This window comes from Falco peregrinus, chromosome Z, assembly GCF_023634155.1.
Source record: "Falco peregrinus isolate bFalPer1 chromosome Z, bFalPer1.pri, whole genome shotgun sequence".
Taxonomy (NCBI): Eukaryota; Metazoa; Chordata; class Aves; order Falconiformes; family Falconidae; genus Falco; species Falco peregrinus.
Window position 1 is genome coordinate 72337750 of NC_073739.1, and position 16229 is coordinate 72353978.

Sequence of the window (16229 nt, forward strand, 5' to 3'; positions counted from 1 at the left end):
TAATAATCTCTGAAAAGATCTCATTCAGCACATTTGTTACATCTGATATCATTTGTTTTCCTTGTCTTGCGGAATTTTCTCATCTCCTGATTTTCAACCACCTGACAACCTGAGGTAATCAGAGTTTCTGAGTGGGAAATCTGTCAACACATTCATTATTCCCTCAGGGTGAAGTCATTCTGTATTAGCAGTACTTTTAAATTGCCATGTTTCTGCTCCTGGTGAACATGTGGTACATAACATTCCCTGTGAGCATGTATTGGTTCATAAGACTTGACACCGATAATTTCTGAAAACTTCAGACCTCTAAGCGGAGCATGAACAATCAGGAGAAGCAATCATGATACAAAAATGGAGGTTTTGTGATTTAGGACAGAATGATCTATTTGATGAATAGCACATTTTGGGTGCTTCCATGTGGTGTGACTTTGCTTCCTTGGTGGAAACAAAAGAAAAGCAAAGGTGACTTGTAGCCAAATCTAAATCCACTCACAGTTTGGTCAAAAACTGGATTGCTGCTGTTGCTGCTGTTGCTGCTTCTTCACCCCTAAACTTTAACTGGGACATCATGAAAGTTCAAGGAAGCCAATCCAAAGAGAGTAGGCTTTTCCTTTATAAGATTAATTTTACTTAATTGCGAATGCAAAGAGGAAATAAAGAACAACATCATTCAGTTGTGATAGGGCAGTCGTGCTATGGTGATACGAAAGGTAGGTGTGAATACAGAGTAAAAATAGCAAAAAAACCTAAAAATAAAAAAAAAAATTGAAAGGTACATGCTTTAAGTTAAGAGTAAAGATTAGTTTTAATTGATGGAGAAATTACCTGTTAAGATGAAAGTTTTAACTAAACTACCAAGTCTAACTAAACTACCAGGTTCAATGACAAAGTCTGGGCATCTGAAGGTAAGATCCTCATGTGGCCCCTTTGTTTTAAGTAATAACATGAAGTATCTTTGTATATATAAGGTAATTGGTTACAATCATACTATTTTATCTTAATATAAGGAAGATAAAAAATGGTTTGTTGGCTGTTTGGCATTCATGATATTTCTTTGAATCCCTCCAGAAGTCCAACCTCCTGTGTCTTGTGTCATCACTATACCCTAGTCATCATATATCCTGTTTAGCCTAAGCAATGCCGTATCAACCCAAACTGCCTGTAATAATTCCTGATACATGTTAAAATACTATTCATTTGTAAATCCTCTCTCTAATTACTATTATATACTGTTCCCTAGATTACTGTATGTCAAATACCTCGCTGCATTCCTTGTTTAAGTGGTAGCAGCATAGACCTCTATTGTAATTCAAATAGATGAGGAAAGGGTGAAGAAGGCTACAACTGAGGGAATCGTCATTAACTTTGATACAAGATGGTTCAGGCCCCATTCCCCCAACTTCTGCTGGAAGACCTGCCCCTCAGAAAGTCTAACCATCGTCCCCAGAAGCCCTTGCCCCTTTTCCAGCCATATGACCCCCTTAGCTCAGAAGTGTATCAGATCCCTCAGGCCCAGGAAGTCATCTCTTTGTCCATGAGAATCACAATTTTGTCATGGTCATGGCCATACCCCATGTGATCTCAGAACCCCCTGTAATTGTTGACATCTGAAACTCTGTCTTTTTCATTACCCCAGAAGTGTGTCAAAGGCCCTCGTATGTACATATATATACACATACATACATACATAAATACGTGTGTGTGTATATAAAGATCCATGTGAGAGTGTACAAAGTGTATCAATGTGTGTTTATACATAGTTACACTCCTTTATAAATATATAAGGACTACATTTTTAAAGTGCATGTATAAAAATGTTAGTAAGAGATAACAAAGTTAGGTCAAAATTGTAGGTAAAGAGAAAGAAAATTAAATAAAAGGAAAGTACAGCTCAAGGGTGTGGGAGTGTGTCAGAGAGAGTGCGGGGACATGGAGAAATGTGAATATGTGTTGTGCAAAGGGCTGAGCCTGTGAAGCTAACCAAGAGGCCATCGCCCTGCCTCGGCTCATCAAAAGAACAGACGAGACCCCTGAATCTGACCAAGAGGCCCCCTTCACCCCACCTTCAAACCACCCAGATCACCAAACAGTATTGCTGGGGCAGACTTTGTCCTGTGCTAAAAAGTAAACGTAACATTGCATCACTAAAGGAGAAAGCCAGAACAAAAAATCCCCCAGCTCTGCAGGAACATGTGTGTAGGGACAGCTACACCCCAAAGGGTTTTCCTAAAAAGACCGTGTGTGTTGGAGAGAAGATGGTTGGCCTGGGATTTTGGAAACAAAAGTTTGTTGGGCAGGGTGGGAGGCAGCTTTTGCCTACATCTCAGTGTGACAACAGCCACTTGTAATACCATGACAGGGATTATCCTGCATGTCAGGGGTTGTCCTTTCCCTTATCTTTATGTTGACAAAGATTTTATAGCACTTTTTGAAAACATTACTGATGCTTTTAAACGAGCCTTTAGACATGCTGTTAAACTAAAATAATTTTCACTGCTTTGTTACTAAGAATGAAGTGGAGGCTTCTGTGATGGACTGTTTTAACAGGATGCTAGAAACCAAGATGTGGGTATGTCTTGCAGCACAGTTACCATTTGTTGCCTCAGTGTGTAACTGGAGTTTATTATAAAGAGCTACAACCACACCTTCCACAGCACTGTCAGTCAGACCTGTGGATGGGAAACCTCCCAGCTCTGCAAGGAAAATCATGTCTGTGAATTGGTGCAAAATTAGAGTAAATATGCTTCTACTCAGAAAAAAAGACCATGTGAGGATGTCTAGAACAAAAGAAAGATTTGACAACAGTTATGAGCAGAGGTTCACAGGCAGTAGATGAAACTGAAAAAGAATTGGATACCCATGTGCTGATTAATTGGCTATAGGTACCAGGATATCAAGGTGATGTTTTATTCATCTTGATGAGCTTTAAGAAGTTAACACTGTTGAGGACAGAATCTGCAAAACTGAAAAGTTTCTAGCAGTAAGAAGGCAAGGAAGGAAGAAACAGCTGTTTGTAAAGTGGTGTTGCTGGCCCTAGATATTTAACAGCTGGTTAAAAGCCTCTCAATTCCATGATGTTTAGCAGTTGGAGCCAGAGTGGGAGAAAAAGAATGGTAAACTGCAGCTTTTACATCATGCTCCCCAACAATGCTTACACCAGCATTTCCCCACAAAAACAATGTGTTGTGCATTTGAACTTTATTTCAACAATTTGAACTTTAGCAAACAGCTATTCCAAGCCCCGGAGAGCTGTCAGGCCAGTGGGAGGTGGGGATTGCAGAAGTACAATACCCAGACAGCTGGAATAATATTAATAGTGCTGCTGGGTAAGACATGGCATTATTCTTTGCAGCAAGTCCTTTATCCATCTATATGCATATTGCTGGAATATGTAAACGCTTCATTCCGATAACAGATCTCTACCTGTTGACCTGGTCCTCAGTCCTGCAATTAGGAAAACAAAGTGTAAAACATTTGAAAATTCTTGTACTTTTTGTACAGCTGGGAAGCTAGCAATTTTTTTTGAAACTTCTCCTGGGAGTGCCAGTGACAAGTTTCTCTTTTCAGCTGACATGTGTGGAAGGTTTATCTTGATCTACCTCTACACAAAATCTTGCTGAGCACCAGCTGGTTGGACATTTATTGGTCACATAATCATGCTCTGTTCTCACAAATGGTAATAGCAGTGAGATTATTACAGCAACACAACACAAGCTGCATAATGTGCCAGTGAGCCAATCTAATATTGACACAGGCAGCACTGAAATAAATACAAAGTAAAATAAGTGCATCTTATTTCACAGTGGAAAGAAAGTTGTGGAGTTGCATCTGCTGCCCTGGAAGGTTCTGGAATTTTAAGAAAGCACACCATCATGTAGTAAAGAATAAAATAGTAAAAGGAGTAGTAAAAGAATTAAAAGGACCCTTCTTTGTACATAAATTATTGAAGAGCCCAAGTGGAGTAGAAGGTATATTCTATAGCCTCTTTTTCAAAAGCTGTATCATTTTTCTAAACAAGTTTCAGAATTATTATGCAACACATTAAAACCATGGCTGAAAACAGGGCCAAAGATGTGATCAGATGTGTCTCCCAGGCTGTTGTGGCCAAGTTGCAAACACTGGGAAAGGAGGAGGTCTCCGGGGTTATTGAGAGACAGCCCCGAAGGGACAGCCTTCCTCAAACCATTAAAAGAAAAAGGATGGCTAGTGCCAGGCTGCATTCCAGCCACAACAAGAAATAAAAGAATAACAAACCCTACTGAACAGTCCAAAAGAAACAAGAACTCCAGCGGAAGACTGCCCATTCTACTACTAGAAAAGGAGATACATTTTAACGAGGCTGATTTTTGTTTATGGCTGACTAGAATAACATACCAAACCCAAACTGGATTCATTTGAAGTGGCCCAAATGCAGACAAGCATCAAGAAAACCTTGTTTCTTGTCTTGTGCCTTGCAATGCCATTGCTTTCAGCTAGAACTCAGTTTGCTACCTGCCAGCCCACCCCCTCCCCTGGACTTGAATGGGAAAGGTTGTGTAGGTCTGAACAACCATGCTGGATCTTTGCTGCAAAATTGTTGAAGACAAGAGTGAGTCTGATGAGTTACTCATCGGCATCTACTTTCAGCTTGCTGGATATTACATTAGGAGACATCTCATTCTGAGTTTGTAAGGCACAGTCTGCTACGTAAGGTGTGGGTGATCTAGAAGTTGCCTTCAGGAGTTCATCTGTCCTAACAGGAGATGTGTTTAATGCTGCATCATACTCAGGAGAGCCATTCACATTAGAGAGGCCTTTTGGTAAGTACAGTCCCCTGCCCTCGTCACACTGCACAACTCAGTTGTGTTTCAGAAATGGCAGCTCAGCTGTCATTTATCCAATGGATGTGGGCTTTTGGGGAAAACCCATTGGGAACTTTTCTTTATGCCCTTCCACATGTTCCTGTAAAGTTGATTACTAGGCCATGTTGCCCATATCTTGTAGCACAGCACGAAGACTGCCCAAGTAATACTGTGTGTTGATCTGGTGGTTTTTTCAGTAGCCTTGTTAACTGCTGGTCCCATAACTGTATTTTCTTCTTATTTAATTTTTTTCTATTCATATTTAAACTTTCTTAATTTCAGTACCTCCTACTGAGTGATATTTTATATGTAAACTTTTTCAAATATAAGTTCATTTTGTGTATGTATGCATTATACATATTTATACACTCCTTTCTGTGTATCTTTATAGCGATCACAGAAAGCATTGATAACACGTGGCTTACAGCTGCATCAAAATGGTGGCCTCACATGGGTGCAATGATGCCGTTTGGGGAGGCCTGACCGAGTTAGGGGCGATAAGCTGGAGAGATGATGGGAAAATGGAGAGGGTTTGTGGGGCAGAGGGGTCACACGTGGTCACAAGGGGTTGGACTGGCAGTAGGAGAGGGCAAGCATGCCCTGTCTTACCTTGTGTGACACTGTCCTGACTCTTCCCAGAACCTAAAAGAGGACGGGGGAAAGGGGGACAAGATCTTTTCTTTCAGGCAGCAGAATACCCATTCAGCAGTTTCTGTAGTCTGTTCGCAATTAGTACCTCTGCACTTCTCTTGTGTGAAGATTTTTTAACTGTTAGATCAGCTTAGGCACAAGAAGGAAAAATTTATAACAAAACTTAAATTTAACTTTTAAAAATTATTTTTAAATTTAATAATTAAAATTATTTAGGGGCAGAAGAGTGAAGAACAGCTTTTATGATCACCACACAGATTTCCCTGAATTATCCATTTTTAGGCAATTAAAACAGAGACACTTGTACCCTCCGTGTGTGGTCCGATTGATTACGAACTGCTGGAAGACACTGAAGTTAATATATGAGAGAACATGGAGACAAGTAGGAGCAACACAGGCTCCCACTGAAAAGGAAGTCTTCTCAAAACACTGGTTTCCTTCTAAAGGAGGCCAACATGTCTTGAGAACAGAAGATCAGCAGTGATGTCATACATTTGCACTGTGGTCAGACTTTCAATACAGTTTCATGAAATTTTCATGAAGTAGCTAGAAACCTAGAAACTAGAAAGCTAGCAGACGAGATGAAACTACTGTGCTGGATGCACAGGTCCTTGGAGAACCACTTACAAGTGGTTATCAGTGAGTCACTGTCAGTAAAAGGACAGATTGGAACCAGGTGCACAAGATTAACTCCTCGGTACAGCAACTAATTAGCGTTTCATTAGTGATGTGGATAATGTTATACCAAGTGTATTTACTAGACAACAGTGAAAGGAGAGGGACTTGCAGTTTACCGGAGAAAAGGAAGAGAAAGCAGTTATTTTGGTATGTCACTGTACTGTTTCTGATAAAAAAAATGTTAGTAGAAACAAGAGCAGGGTGCTGCTCTTAAACACAGATACTCAACTGCACAAATACATGAAAGAGGTAACAAGGATTCAAGAAGGTATTTTGTATAAATGTTGTAATGATGTGCAAGAGGAACAGGAGTCACTAATGTCATCCTGCTGTGCAAGAAGCCAATACTCTGCCAGGATCTATCAACAAAAGTCTGGTTTGAGGTGTGCAAAGCGATTCTTTTATTCCCTTCAGTATTTTCAAGGCTACAACTAAAATACTTTGTCATTCTGAGGCAAGGTTCTTCACGGAAGATAGACAGAAAGTCTGCAGGAGAGTAACAAGAAGACTTAGATCTCTGGAGAGTGTGGCATATGAAAAAAATGAATCAAGACTGATAAATCTGAATAAGAGAAGACAAGGGTGATTTCAAAGTAGCATTGCTTAGCACTGCAGAGAGACAAGGGTAGTCTGCTGTTTTGTTGCTTTTAGACTGCGAAAGAAGTACTTGCATCAAGTTGCAGCAGGGAAGATACAGATCAGATATTAAGAACATTTCAATAATGAAGATAATAAACCAGTAGCCTAAATTGCCTATGGAGATTGTAAAATTCCCCTGATTGGAAATTTTTAAGAACAGATTAAGAAAATTTCAGGAATGTATTTGGCAGTTAGTTCCTCCTTGGGGCATTTAGATGGTCTAGATGACCTCCTGAGACCTCTTCTAATCTATGATTTATTGAGAAACTTTTATGCATTAAATTGTTAGGTTTCTCATTCTTTGAAACAGGAACCATACCTTTTGTATTTGTACAGTGCACAGCCGAGCAATCCAAGGCTAGAGACTGTAGTCATTATCGAAACTATAGTGATAATGATATCTAATCAGCATGTTGTTTTGGAACCTAACGGTAAAACTGTGAGTCACTGTGCTGTCGATGATGTGGTGAGCTGACCCTGGCTGGCTGCCAGGTGCCCACCGAGCCGCTCCGTCACTGGTCACTGCCTCAGCTGGACCTGGACGGAGATGAGAAGATGAGGACAAAAGGCTCGTGGGTCAAGGTAACAACAGGCAGATCACTCAGGAATTACCGTCACAGGCAAAACCAGCTTGCCTTGGGAAAACCTAATTTATTGCCTATTAACACCAGAGGACGATGAGAAACAAGAAGAAATCTAAAAAAACCTCCTCCCCATCCATCCCTTCCCAGGCTCAACTTCACTCCTGACTTCTCTCCCTCCTCACCCCTCGTGGTGCCGGGGGATGGGGAGTGGGGGCTGCGGTCAGTTCACACCTCGTGTCCGCCGCTCCTGCCCCCTCGCCCCCAGCCCGGCCCGGCCCGGCCGCCGCGGGGGCACCGGCCCTGCCCCAGCCCGGCCCGGCCCGGGCTCCTCTCCCCGCGGGGCCACGGGCCCTGCCCGGAGCTGCTCCAGCGCCGCTGCCCGCGGGTCACAGCCCCCTGCGGGCACCCCCTGCCCCGGGGGGGGCCCTGCCCGGGCTGCGGGGGGGGAGCTGCTCCCCCGGGGGCTCCGCGGGCTGGGGGCACGGCCCGCCCCGCCGGGGGCCGCCCCGCGGGCTGGGGGAGCCGCTGCTGCGGCGCCTGGAGCCCCCCGGCCTCCCCCTGCCCCGGCCCGGGGGCCGCGGGGCTGCTGGGCTCGCTCGCACTTAAATACACGATCTGAAATACACGGTCCCTGCGGCTGCCACCGGCACCGACGGGCTCGGCCTTGCCCAGCACCGGGCCCAGCTCGGAGCCGGCTGGCACGGGCTGCACCGGGCACGGGGGCAGCTTCTGGAAGCTTCTCACAGAGGCCGCCCCTGTGCACCCCCGCCACCAAAACCTTGCCCTGCAAACACAACACAACCATGTTTCAGAATTACCCAGCATCGTTCAAATTTTCTTGGCTAATTTGAACTTTATTGGAAACTGTGACAGTGACTGGTATAGGTAAAAATTGTAGTTTGATTTAAATGATCTGTAATAGAAACCAGCAATGATAAACTCTAGTTTATCATTTTCATATGTTTTTGTCATTATAGTCACAAACCAAATCTAAGTCAAGAATGATTGTTACCCATATTTGTTGGGGCCTTTAGTATTTGCTGTCTCCCAGAGTGCTGAGCAAGAGTTACTCAGCTCAGATGATTAATGACACTGTGTGCTGCTGAACCAGGGCTCTTGGATTTCTTACTGCTTTTCGCTACTCACCAATGGCCATACTACCGTAAAAAGCGTAGCAGATACTAATATGGCCATGTGGGTCAGCCCTTTGATAAAGTGGAATACTCCCTAAATCAATGATGTCCAATCTGTTGTGAAATGTCTTCATTAAAATGATTTTTTTCTTAAGTACTGTTTTGGATTGTTTTGAACTAGTAACAATGTATTTGTACTAACAGTATAGCATGTACGTGCCACTGCCCAGTATTTCGTGGCAGCTGTAGTCTAGAAGAGATGATACGGTATGACAAATCTAGCAAATGTTTTATCCTGAAGAACTACAAAACAAATACTGTACAAACTGAAGCAGTTCAGAGAAGACATTTCAGGCAGCAGATGGAAGTGGGAAGCTATTTATAGCACACAGTAATGTTACACATCAGTTTTTGGAAGAAAATGTGGAAAAGAGTCTTTAATTTACTAAAACTGTAAGAGGAATTTTCTACATGATGCAATACTAAAAAGCAGAATATTGTAGCCCTTGTGGAGGGTTACATTAATGCAGTGATACTAATTAAATGCTCAAGCTAATTGACTCAGAACTAGTTTGATTGTGGATGGCACTGATACTGACAGGTAGACAGACCCTCAATTCTGTGTTTCAGACAAAAGAAACCCAAATATGATTTCACAGTAGCGTAAATTAGGGATGAACTTACTGAGGTAAATGTGTCTGAGCTGAAGACTGTTAACTGTGTTAGCTGGGGAACTGCCATCTTCATTCTGACCGCTGATAACAGGCAGTTCTTGACACAAACCTGAAATTTCAGATTTATTTATACAAGAAATCACAACTTTATATGTACTACATATCCAAGGTCAGGTAGATACAGTCTAGTGTACAGACTAGATTCCTTAAATAGGAGATAATTTTCACCGAGTTTGTAGGACTTTGTGTCCCCACACACCCCATTACCACTGTTTCCACCAGACCTTAAAGCTTTCTTTTTCTGACTATGGGAAGATTGATAGCCACAGCTTAAGGACCAACATCATGTTCCCAAATTTTTCACTTCTCAGACTTTGATCATGCTATCCCAGTGCATGGATGGAGATCTTACTGCTACATAATTGTAACAAACATACTTGAGGAAAGTTGCTGTTTGTGTATTTAGCTGATTTTAACCCTCTCAGGAAAACCTCTCCTCGGTTCCCACAAATAAGTAACTTTTTCCAGTTCACAGGAGTGTGTGTGGCTCTTTTCTGTGGTTCCGGAGACAGGTGGTTGAGCCACAGGTCACCTAGGCTTGGAAGCTCTTCTTCAGTTGCGTGATGGACTCTTTCTATGACTTGCCTAGTAGCTCCACGAAAGTCTGGGCATATTATTACAGCTGAACTAGGATTTGTAGCGTGAGCTGTCTTCATTCAGACAGGCATGAGGGAAACTTGTTGCAGGTAATAAGTGATACTCATGAGTACCTGAAAAATGCCTTTACTGTATGTCCATTCTTGTGTTTTGATTTTCAGCTAACTGCTGTTAACAGACTGCTTACAAAGTTCAACAGGTCAGTGACTATGTAGGGCCAGCCTTAATGGCTACAGAGAACAGTGAGACATATTTTAATAATCCTTAGGTGGTAATCAGTAAAAAATTAGTTTTTCATTGGCTTTTACACTGTCACCTTTATGTTAACTTCTAGCTGCATCCGGAAGCTTGAGTCAAAACTCTACATGGATTATTCTTAGTGTTCACTTGAAGCAAGAGTACTTTAAACAGATTGGGTTTAAATGTGATTGAATAAGACTTTAAACCATCTCCACCTCCTCCTTTGTTCTTTGATATTCATCTGCATTGTTCAAAGGGCTAAGATAACAAAAAAATAGCTCTACAGAAAGAAGAGTGATTGGTTTTAGTTCCTTGAACTGATTCATTGCAGGTTCAGGTGAGTACTGGAAATGATGCTACAGTGAAGGTGGGAATATCTGGATTTTATTGGGCAGGACTGCTGAAGTTAGTTCAAGTTATAAAACTGTACTATATTAATGGACTTAACAGCTATAGAGTTATGAAAAAAGACTAGAAGAAAATTATACTGCACTACAAAATGTGAACTTTCTTTTTCATAGGTTGACATCTGTAATTTGTAAGTAGGTTGGAGGTTGTTCTAACAATCTGTATATACACAGAAATTTCTTTAGAAGATAGTAGATATCCATTAGCCATGCTGATCCCCCTTTTTCTGTTTTAAAGCTGAAGTAACTGCATGTTTATGCCCTGTTTTAGTTTTGCTTTAAGTATTTTCCTCTGTTCTAATCCATATAAGGAAAAGCTAATATTATAGTCAGCTTTATGAGAATAACTTCAGACTGGTAAAACTAGAATGATGGCCTCTCCTTTGCTCAAAATATTCAGTCTCTTTCCTAACTAATAATGTCAATCCTGTTGTGCTGCCAGAATGAAATATTGTTCAATCAGCCTCTTGTATGTTGAGCAGTGTCCAATGACTGACGACTGGCAGCTCATTACCTCCCATATAAACTGCTTCATGGGAAAAATTATAGAGTTTAAATCAATGAATTAATGAGTTTGTTACCATTTATTTGTTTTTCATTTTAGCTACATAATTCTAATAGAGTTAAATTTATTTGCTTTTCTTTACTAATCCAGTTCACAGCCTGCTAGTGTAGGCACTAGTGAGGGTTAAGCTGAAGCAAAAAACTTTTTTGTGAATCAGTGCTGTGCTAAAAACAGTTTAGTCAGGTTTGATGTAGCACTGGTCGATTAAAAACTGCCTCCTGTCTCCTTGGTTTTCCGCACAGGGAACCTCTCACATTTAGCTTGGTGGGAGGCTAATTTTTTATCTGCCCTGAAACTCAGGTTCAGGCATCCTTGTCTGCAGAATGAGGTTGTTAATCAGGCAGCACAATCCTGTTAAGCTGCAGAGGAGCTTAAGCATTAGTTCTTAGCTAAGGCTGCATGAGCATTTCCCAGCACCTGGGATGTGAAAACAATGCAAAGCAGCAACGTGTCTGTCACTGCAGCTTGCTGGCCTGCCAAGCACAGCATTCCACATGGTATGCATGCCCCTGTGCACCTTTTGTTTCCAATTGACTTGGTCCCCAGCTGTGCCGAAGAGATTTGCTTCGAAAGTTGGTCATATTTTTCTTTAGAGAGTCTCTTAATGCAAATGTTCTGGAGTGTTTTACAAAGCAGACCTGACACCATGTAAAACATAAACTGAAGTCAGGTGACATGACTTGCACTGAAGCTGTCTTCTTTGCTGCCTAAAATAGACTGCTGAAGTTAAAAACATTGGCAAGTCTCTGTTAATTTTACAGTCAAGCAAAGCCTTTTTGGAGAATTCCACAGGCAAGGTACATGGTACAGTAAACCAAAAAAACGAAAATTGCAGGTGCACAGAAAGTGCAGTTTGTTCAAAAGTCCAATAAAGCTGAACATAGAGATCTCCTGGTGACATACTGAACTAATACTTATTTACAGGTATGCTTTCTGCTTTCTAGCTTATATAATCTTCAGCTGATCTCTAAAACTTAAAAACAGCCTGATCCTGATACAACTGACCAGAAGTCAACAAGGATAAATCTGGTCAGAAGCATGTACACTTAAACAACTACATTTTCTTTAAAAAATATTTCATGGTGACTCTTAAAGGCCAGTTCTGAGGGTTGATCTTAGTTCTAGTTCTTTAGAAAAACAAAATGAGAAATAATTCTATCCTGAAGATTTCTGTTTGGTCTTACAATTTTCCACAAATTATTTTCACAGGAAAACACTGCTTTTCTTCTGAATGTAGATATATTTCAGATTTTTTAATAGACAAAGGGCTTTTCAAAAGCTTTTTCAAAGGGTCCAGTACTAGTACAGTTTCATCTTGTCCATGTTCTTTAGTGTTTTTCTTTGTTTCAAATATACATTGATATTTCTGTATGATAATTATATCCTCTAATCTTAGCTCCCACAGAAAATAGACATGATCTAGCAGGCAGAGGCATTAGGTGTAGATGTAGTTCTGTTCAGTTCAGTGTAAGAACACAGACAAGCCAGATTTTTTTTTGGCTGATTCAGGCTTTGCTTGATCAGAATGGGTCACAGGATCTAACACAGGATAGCTGAAACTTAGATTACATCAGTTGGTTCTGAATTTGATGCTTGTTAACCACAGGAAATCGAAAATGGGAAAGAATCCTAAAGCTTTTCTTGAGCTGTAGGGACCACTTTAAACCCCAAAGCAAGATTTCTTTGTAAGGGTTCTTGAAGGTCTGAGTTGCATTAATGATGTAATGTTAAGGAAAATATACTTTCTTTGAAAAGCATCTTATTTTTCTCTCCAGAGTTATGTTTAACACAGTTTGTGCTTCAAAAATGGATTAAAATACATGCTAAATCTCCAGCAGTGATTCTTTAGAGGACAGAGCAATGCTGTATTCACTTCTGCATGATTAATTCTTGATGACGAAAGAAATAATGAAATCACTCCAAAGTAAAGTGGCCAACAAAGATGAGAAGAAGGTAATCATATATGGCAGTTTTGGTCACACGTTAGCTCAGAGCCATTCATACAGTGCATTAAAGATAGGTACAAAACAGTAGATAGCAAGTAGTGAGTAATGAAGGTAATTTTTACAGAGTGGAGACTGTGTCACCAATTCTGAGAACTACTGAGGCTTCAGAGAGGATGAGCAACTTAGGTACTGTCAGTTTTATGCTGTAGGCTAACATGAGATCTGAACAAGCTTGCTTCCATGACAGGGTAATTTTGTTTGCAGTGTCTCTGTACACTATTACAAGAGGCATTCTCATGTATTCAGTATGTTCCTATATTTTATGAAGGCTGAAGAAATAGAAGGGTGTGCAGAGATCTGCAGTACTTGTGGGGGAGCTGAAGTTGCTGTCTTAATGTGAGGAGAATCAGGGTCTCGGTCTGGTTATTCAGAAAGAGCAGATGACTTAATCTTTAAGTAACTGTATAAAGAGAAGACTAAAAGCCTTTTCATCTGGGTGTTAAAGTAATAGGAACAGATCACCAGAAACTATAACCAGAAAACTTAAAATTGAAAGTTAACAGTACCCTTTCAGTAGCATGATTCTCTCCCCAAGATAAGTTACCAGGGATAATGTCCAAGTAAGACCTTTGTGGCAGATATCCATAAGGAAGAAACAAGGCATAAGCTGAAAATCAACACAACATATTTTTTGTCAATTGACAGGGGAAAAACCACAACACTGCACTTCAACCAGGAGATCTGGCGTCAGAGAAGGTTTCTGAAATCAGTGGAGGCTGCCTGAGAACTGAGCCTGGTAATGTCACACTGTTATGTCTGCCCTTTTTTCAGGATGATATATATTATCTCAAATTATTTGGTTAAACGGCTGGAATGTATTAGCCTCAGATGTGGAAATGGTGCTAGATGTTCCGATTTTTCCTTGAATTCTGTGTCTGCAAATAACTTGGGAATTAAGTAATAAGAAGTAGGGTATGTGGAGTTCTGAGACAGAGCCCTTCTGCGAGTATCCCATTAGAAACTTACGCCATGGACAAAATACTGCTGATGTAAAATTCCTATTAGTTTAGAGCTATAGAATATTTCTGTGTCATGTTATTACCAAAAATGTATTTAATCTTTGAATTTGAGTTTTACATAGAACATTAGTGTTTTAAATTAAATAATATACATGCCCCACAGTTTTAAGTATTGGAATAAGCAACTGCTATGTTAGTAAATACCCACTAGGTTTTGTGTTTAAGGAAAAGAGACACAGAGTAGAAAGTAAAGACTTCAGAGGAAACACTGGCAAAAACACTTCAGAATTTGTTAAGAAGCAGATTTAGGATCGAGTCCACTTAAAAAGAATATTTTCAAGTCAATTTCATTTAATAGAATGAAACACTCTGTTGCTTTGAACTAGGACTGTTCTTTCGCTATTTTTTTTTTCTTTCAGCTAGACTTAGTGCAACATCTATGTGAGTAATTTCTTTTCAAGTACTTTTCTGAGGTTTATGGGATGAAGTTGGACAAGCAAACACTGAAAGGCCATCTGAAAACTTTGTATTTCTTTAAAAATCAGTATCAACAAGGAAAAAAACCCAAAAAATGTTACTTTTTTTTACAATAGTTTGTTCTCAAAAGACCTCTGTGTGTTTGCTTGGCATTTTCATTTTGATGTGAATACGTATAACTTTATGGTTTTTCTGAGAATCTTAGTCCCTGAATAGAAGAAACAATCCTGAGTTTGTAACTTGAAACTATGTATGTGAGAAATGAGGTATTTCAGTTAAAAAAAAAAACCAAAAACAAAAACCAACACATTTGCTTTTAAAATTGCAGAACATTTTTAAAGCAGCTGAAATAGTGAACTGACAAGCATCTGGGCTAAAGCCAGTCTTTGTAAGACAAGACCAGATTATAATTTTTAAGATCTGAGAACCACAAAACCAAGGGTGCAGCGACAGAAAGCCAGGCTGCTAATACAGAAGGTACTGCCTACGGATCTGAGAACAGTGCCTCAAATTGGTAATACACAGCAACAATCAGCGGCCGGTTTCAACATTGTTCTTCATTTCATAGACTCATACAGATTTCAGTAGATGTTTAACATTTCTCCTTCATTCATTTGTACAGTTATAAATCACTTGATACTTTTGTTTTTCAAGTTTCACACAAGATTTCTTTTGCAAATGATTTGTTGAGTTCCCAAGTTGTCTGCTAAGGTTGAGGAATGGGGAACCTCCATCACATAGCTGTGTGGAGGCGGTGTAAGAAAGCAAAACATGTAATTATAAAGTCTGTTCATTCTCCAATAGTACGAGATGACTCAAGAATGTTGTGCACATAGAATCTATATTAAAGGGGAGGCTGGGAGACCAAGATCCAGGCAGCTATACACTGGTCAGAGTAATTTAGAAAACATGCAGAACTTTAGAACAGTTCTTTTAAGGTAAAGACAAATACAGAAATAGAGGAGAGTAGAATGAAATGCTGAAGTAGTTTGAGCTATACTAGTCTGATACCTGTATATGTAGAAGTGCAGTACATCTCATCTAACTTCAGTAAAGCACACCTTTTGTTGACAAATAGGAAACTATAGGATTGAAAGGATTGAAAAGTGGGATTTAGAAAAGGATTTGTAGGGCTGTACCTCAGTAGATAATAACTCTAGCAATGAAAGGAAAGCTCTTGTGTAGAAGAGGGTTAGCTTTGAAATTCCACAGGGTGAGTGTTGGAATTGAATCTTTAATACTTGTTTTGATTACTTGGACACAAAAGCTAGAAATACGTTGATTAAATTTCCCAGTTATGCAAAGCGCACTCCCGATATCAAAGTGCTGTACAGGAAGAACTACGTGACCTTGGGAACTACAGTAATGTAAACAGGATGAAATCCAGTAGTACAAAATGCAAATCTAATGGAACAGAATGCAAGGACTGAGAATAGACTAGTAACAAAAATTACTGTTTCAGCCAGAAGCTCATTATTTGGAAACACAGGAAAATTGCATTGGCAAGTAAAAACCTAGAAGCTTTGGCCTGTCTTAGCTGAATTATTTCCAGCAGAATTAGGGGAGTGTTAATGATGTTAGGCAAAGTTCTAGTTAACACATCAAAATAAGTTGTGAAGTTCTACTCATTCATATTCAAGAAACAAAATAAAATTGGAGCAGATGCAAAGAAAGATTCTATTCTTACTATTCTAGTAGCCTTTCTTACAAGAAGATAC

The 16229-nt window shown here is 40.1% G+C and overlaps 1 protein-coding gene across 7 annotated transcripts in view; it reads left to right on the top strand.

The window, feature by feature from the left end:
• The window catches only part of PRLR (prolactin receptor), a 122937-nt gene that overhangs the window by 40766 nt on the left and 65942 nt on the right, over positions 1–16229 (top strand). For 5 of the 7 annotated variants that reach the window (XM_005230393.3, XM_027776808.2, XM_027797172.2 and 2 more), the window contains exon 2: positions 13721–13811. The gene's annotated coding sequence lies outside the window, so the exon portion shown is untranslated. Of the gene's footprint in view, positions 1–4626; positions 4800–12844; positions 13023–13720; positions 13812–16229 lie in introns of all 7 variants that reach the window. The other 2 variants (XM_027797174.2, XM_027797175.2) reach the window with 2 other exon arrangements.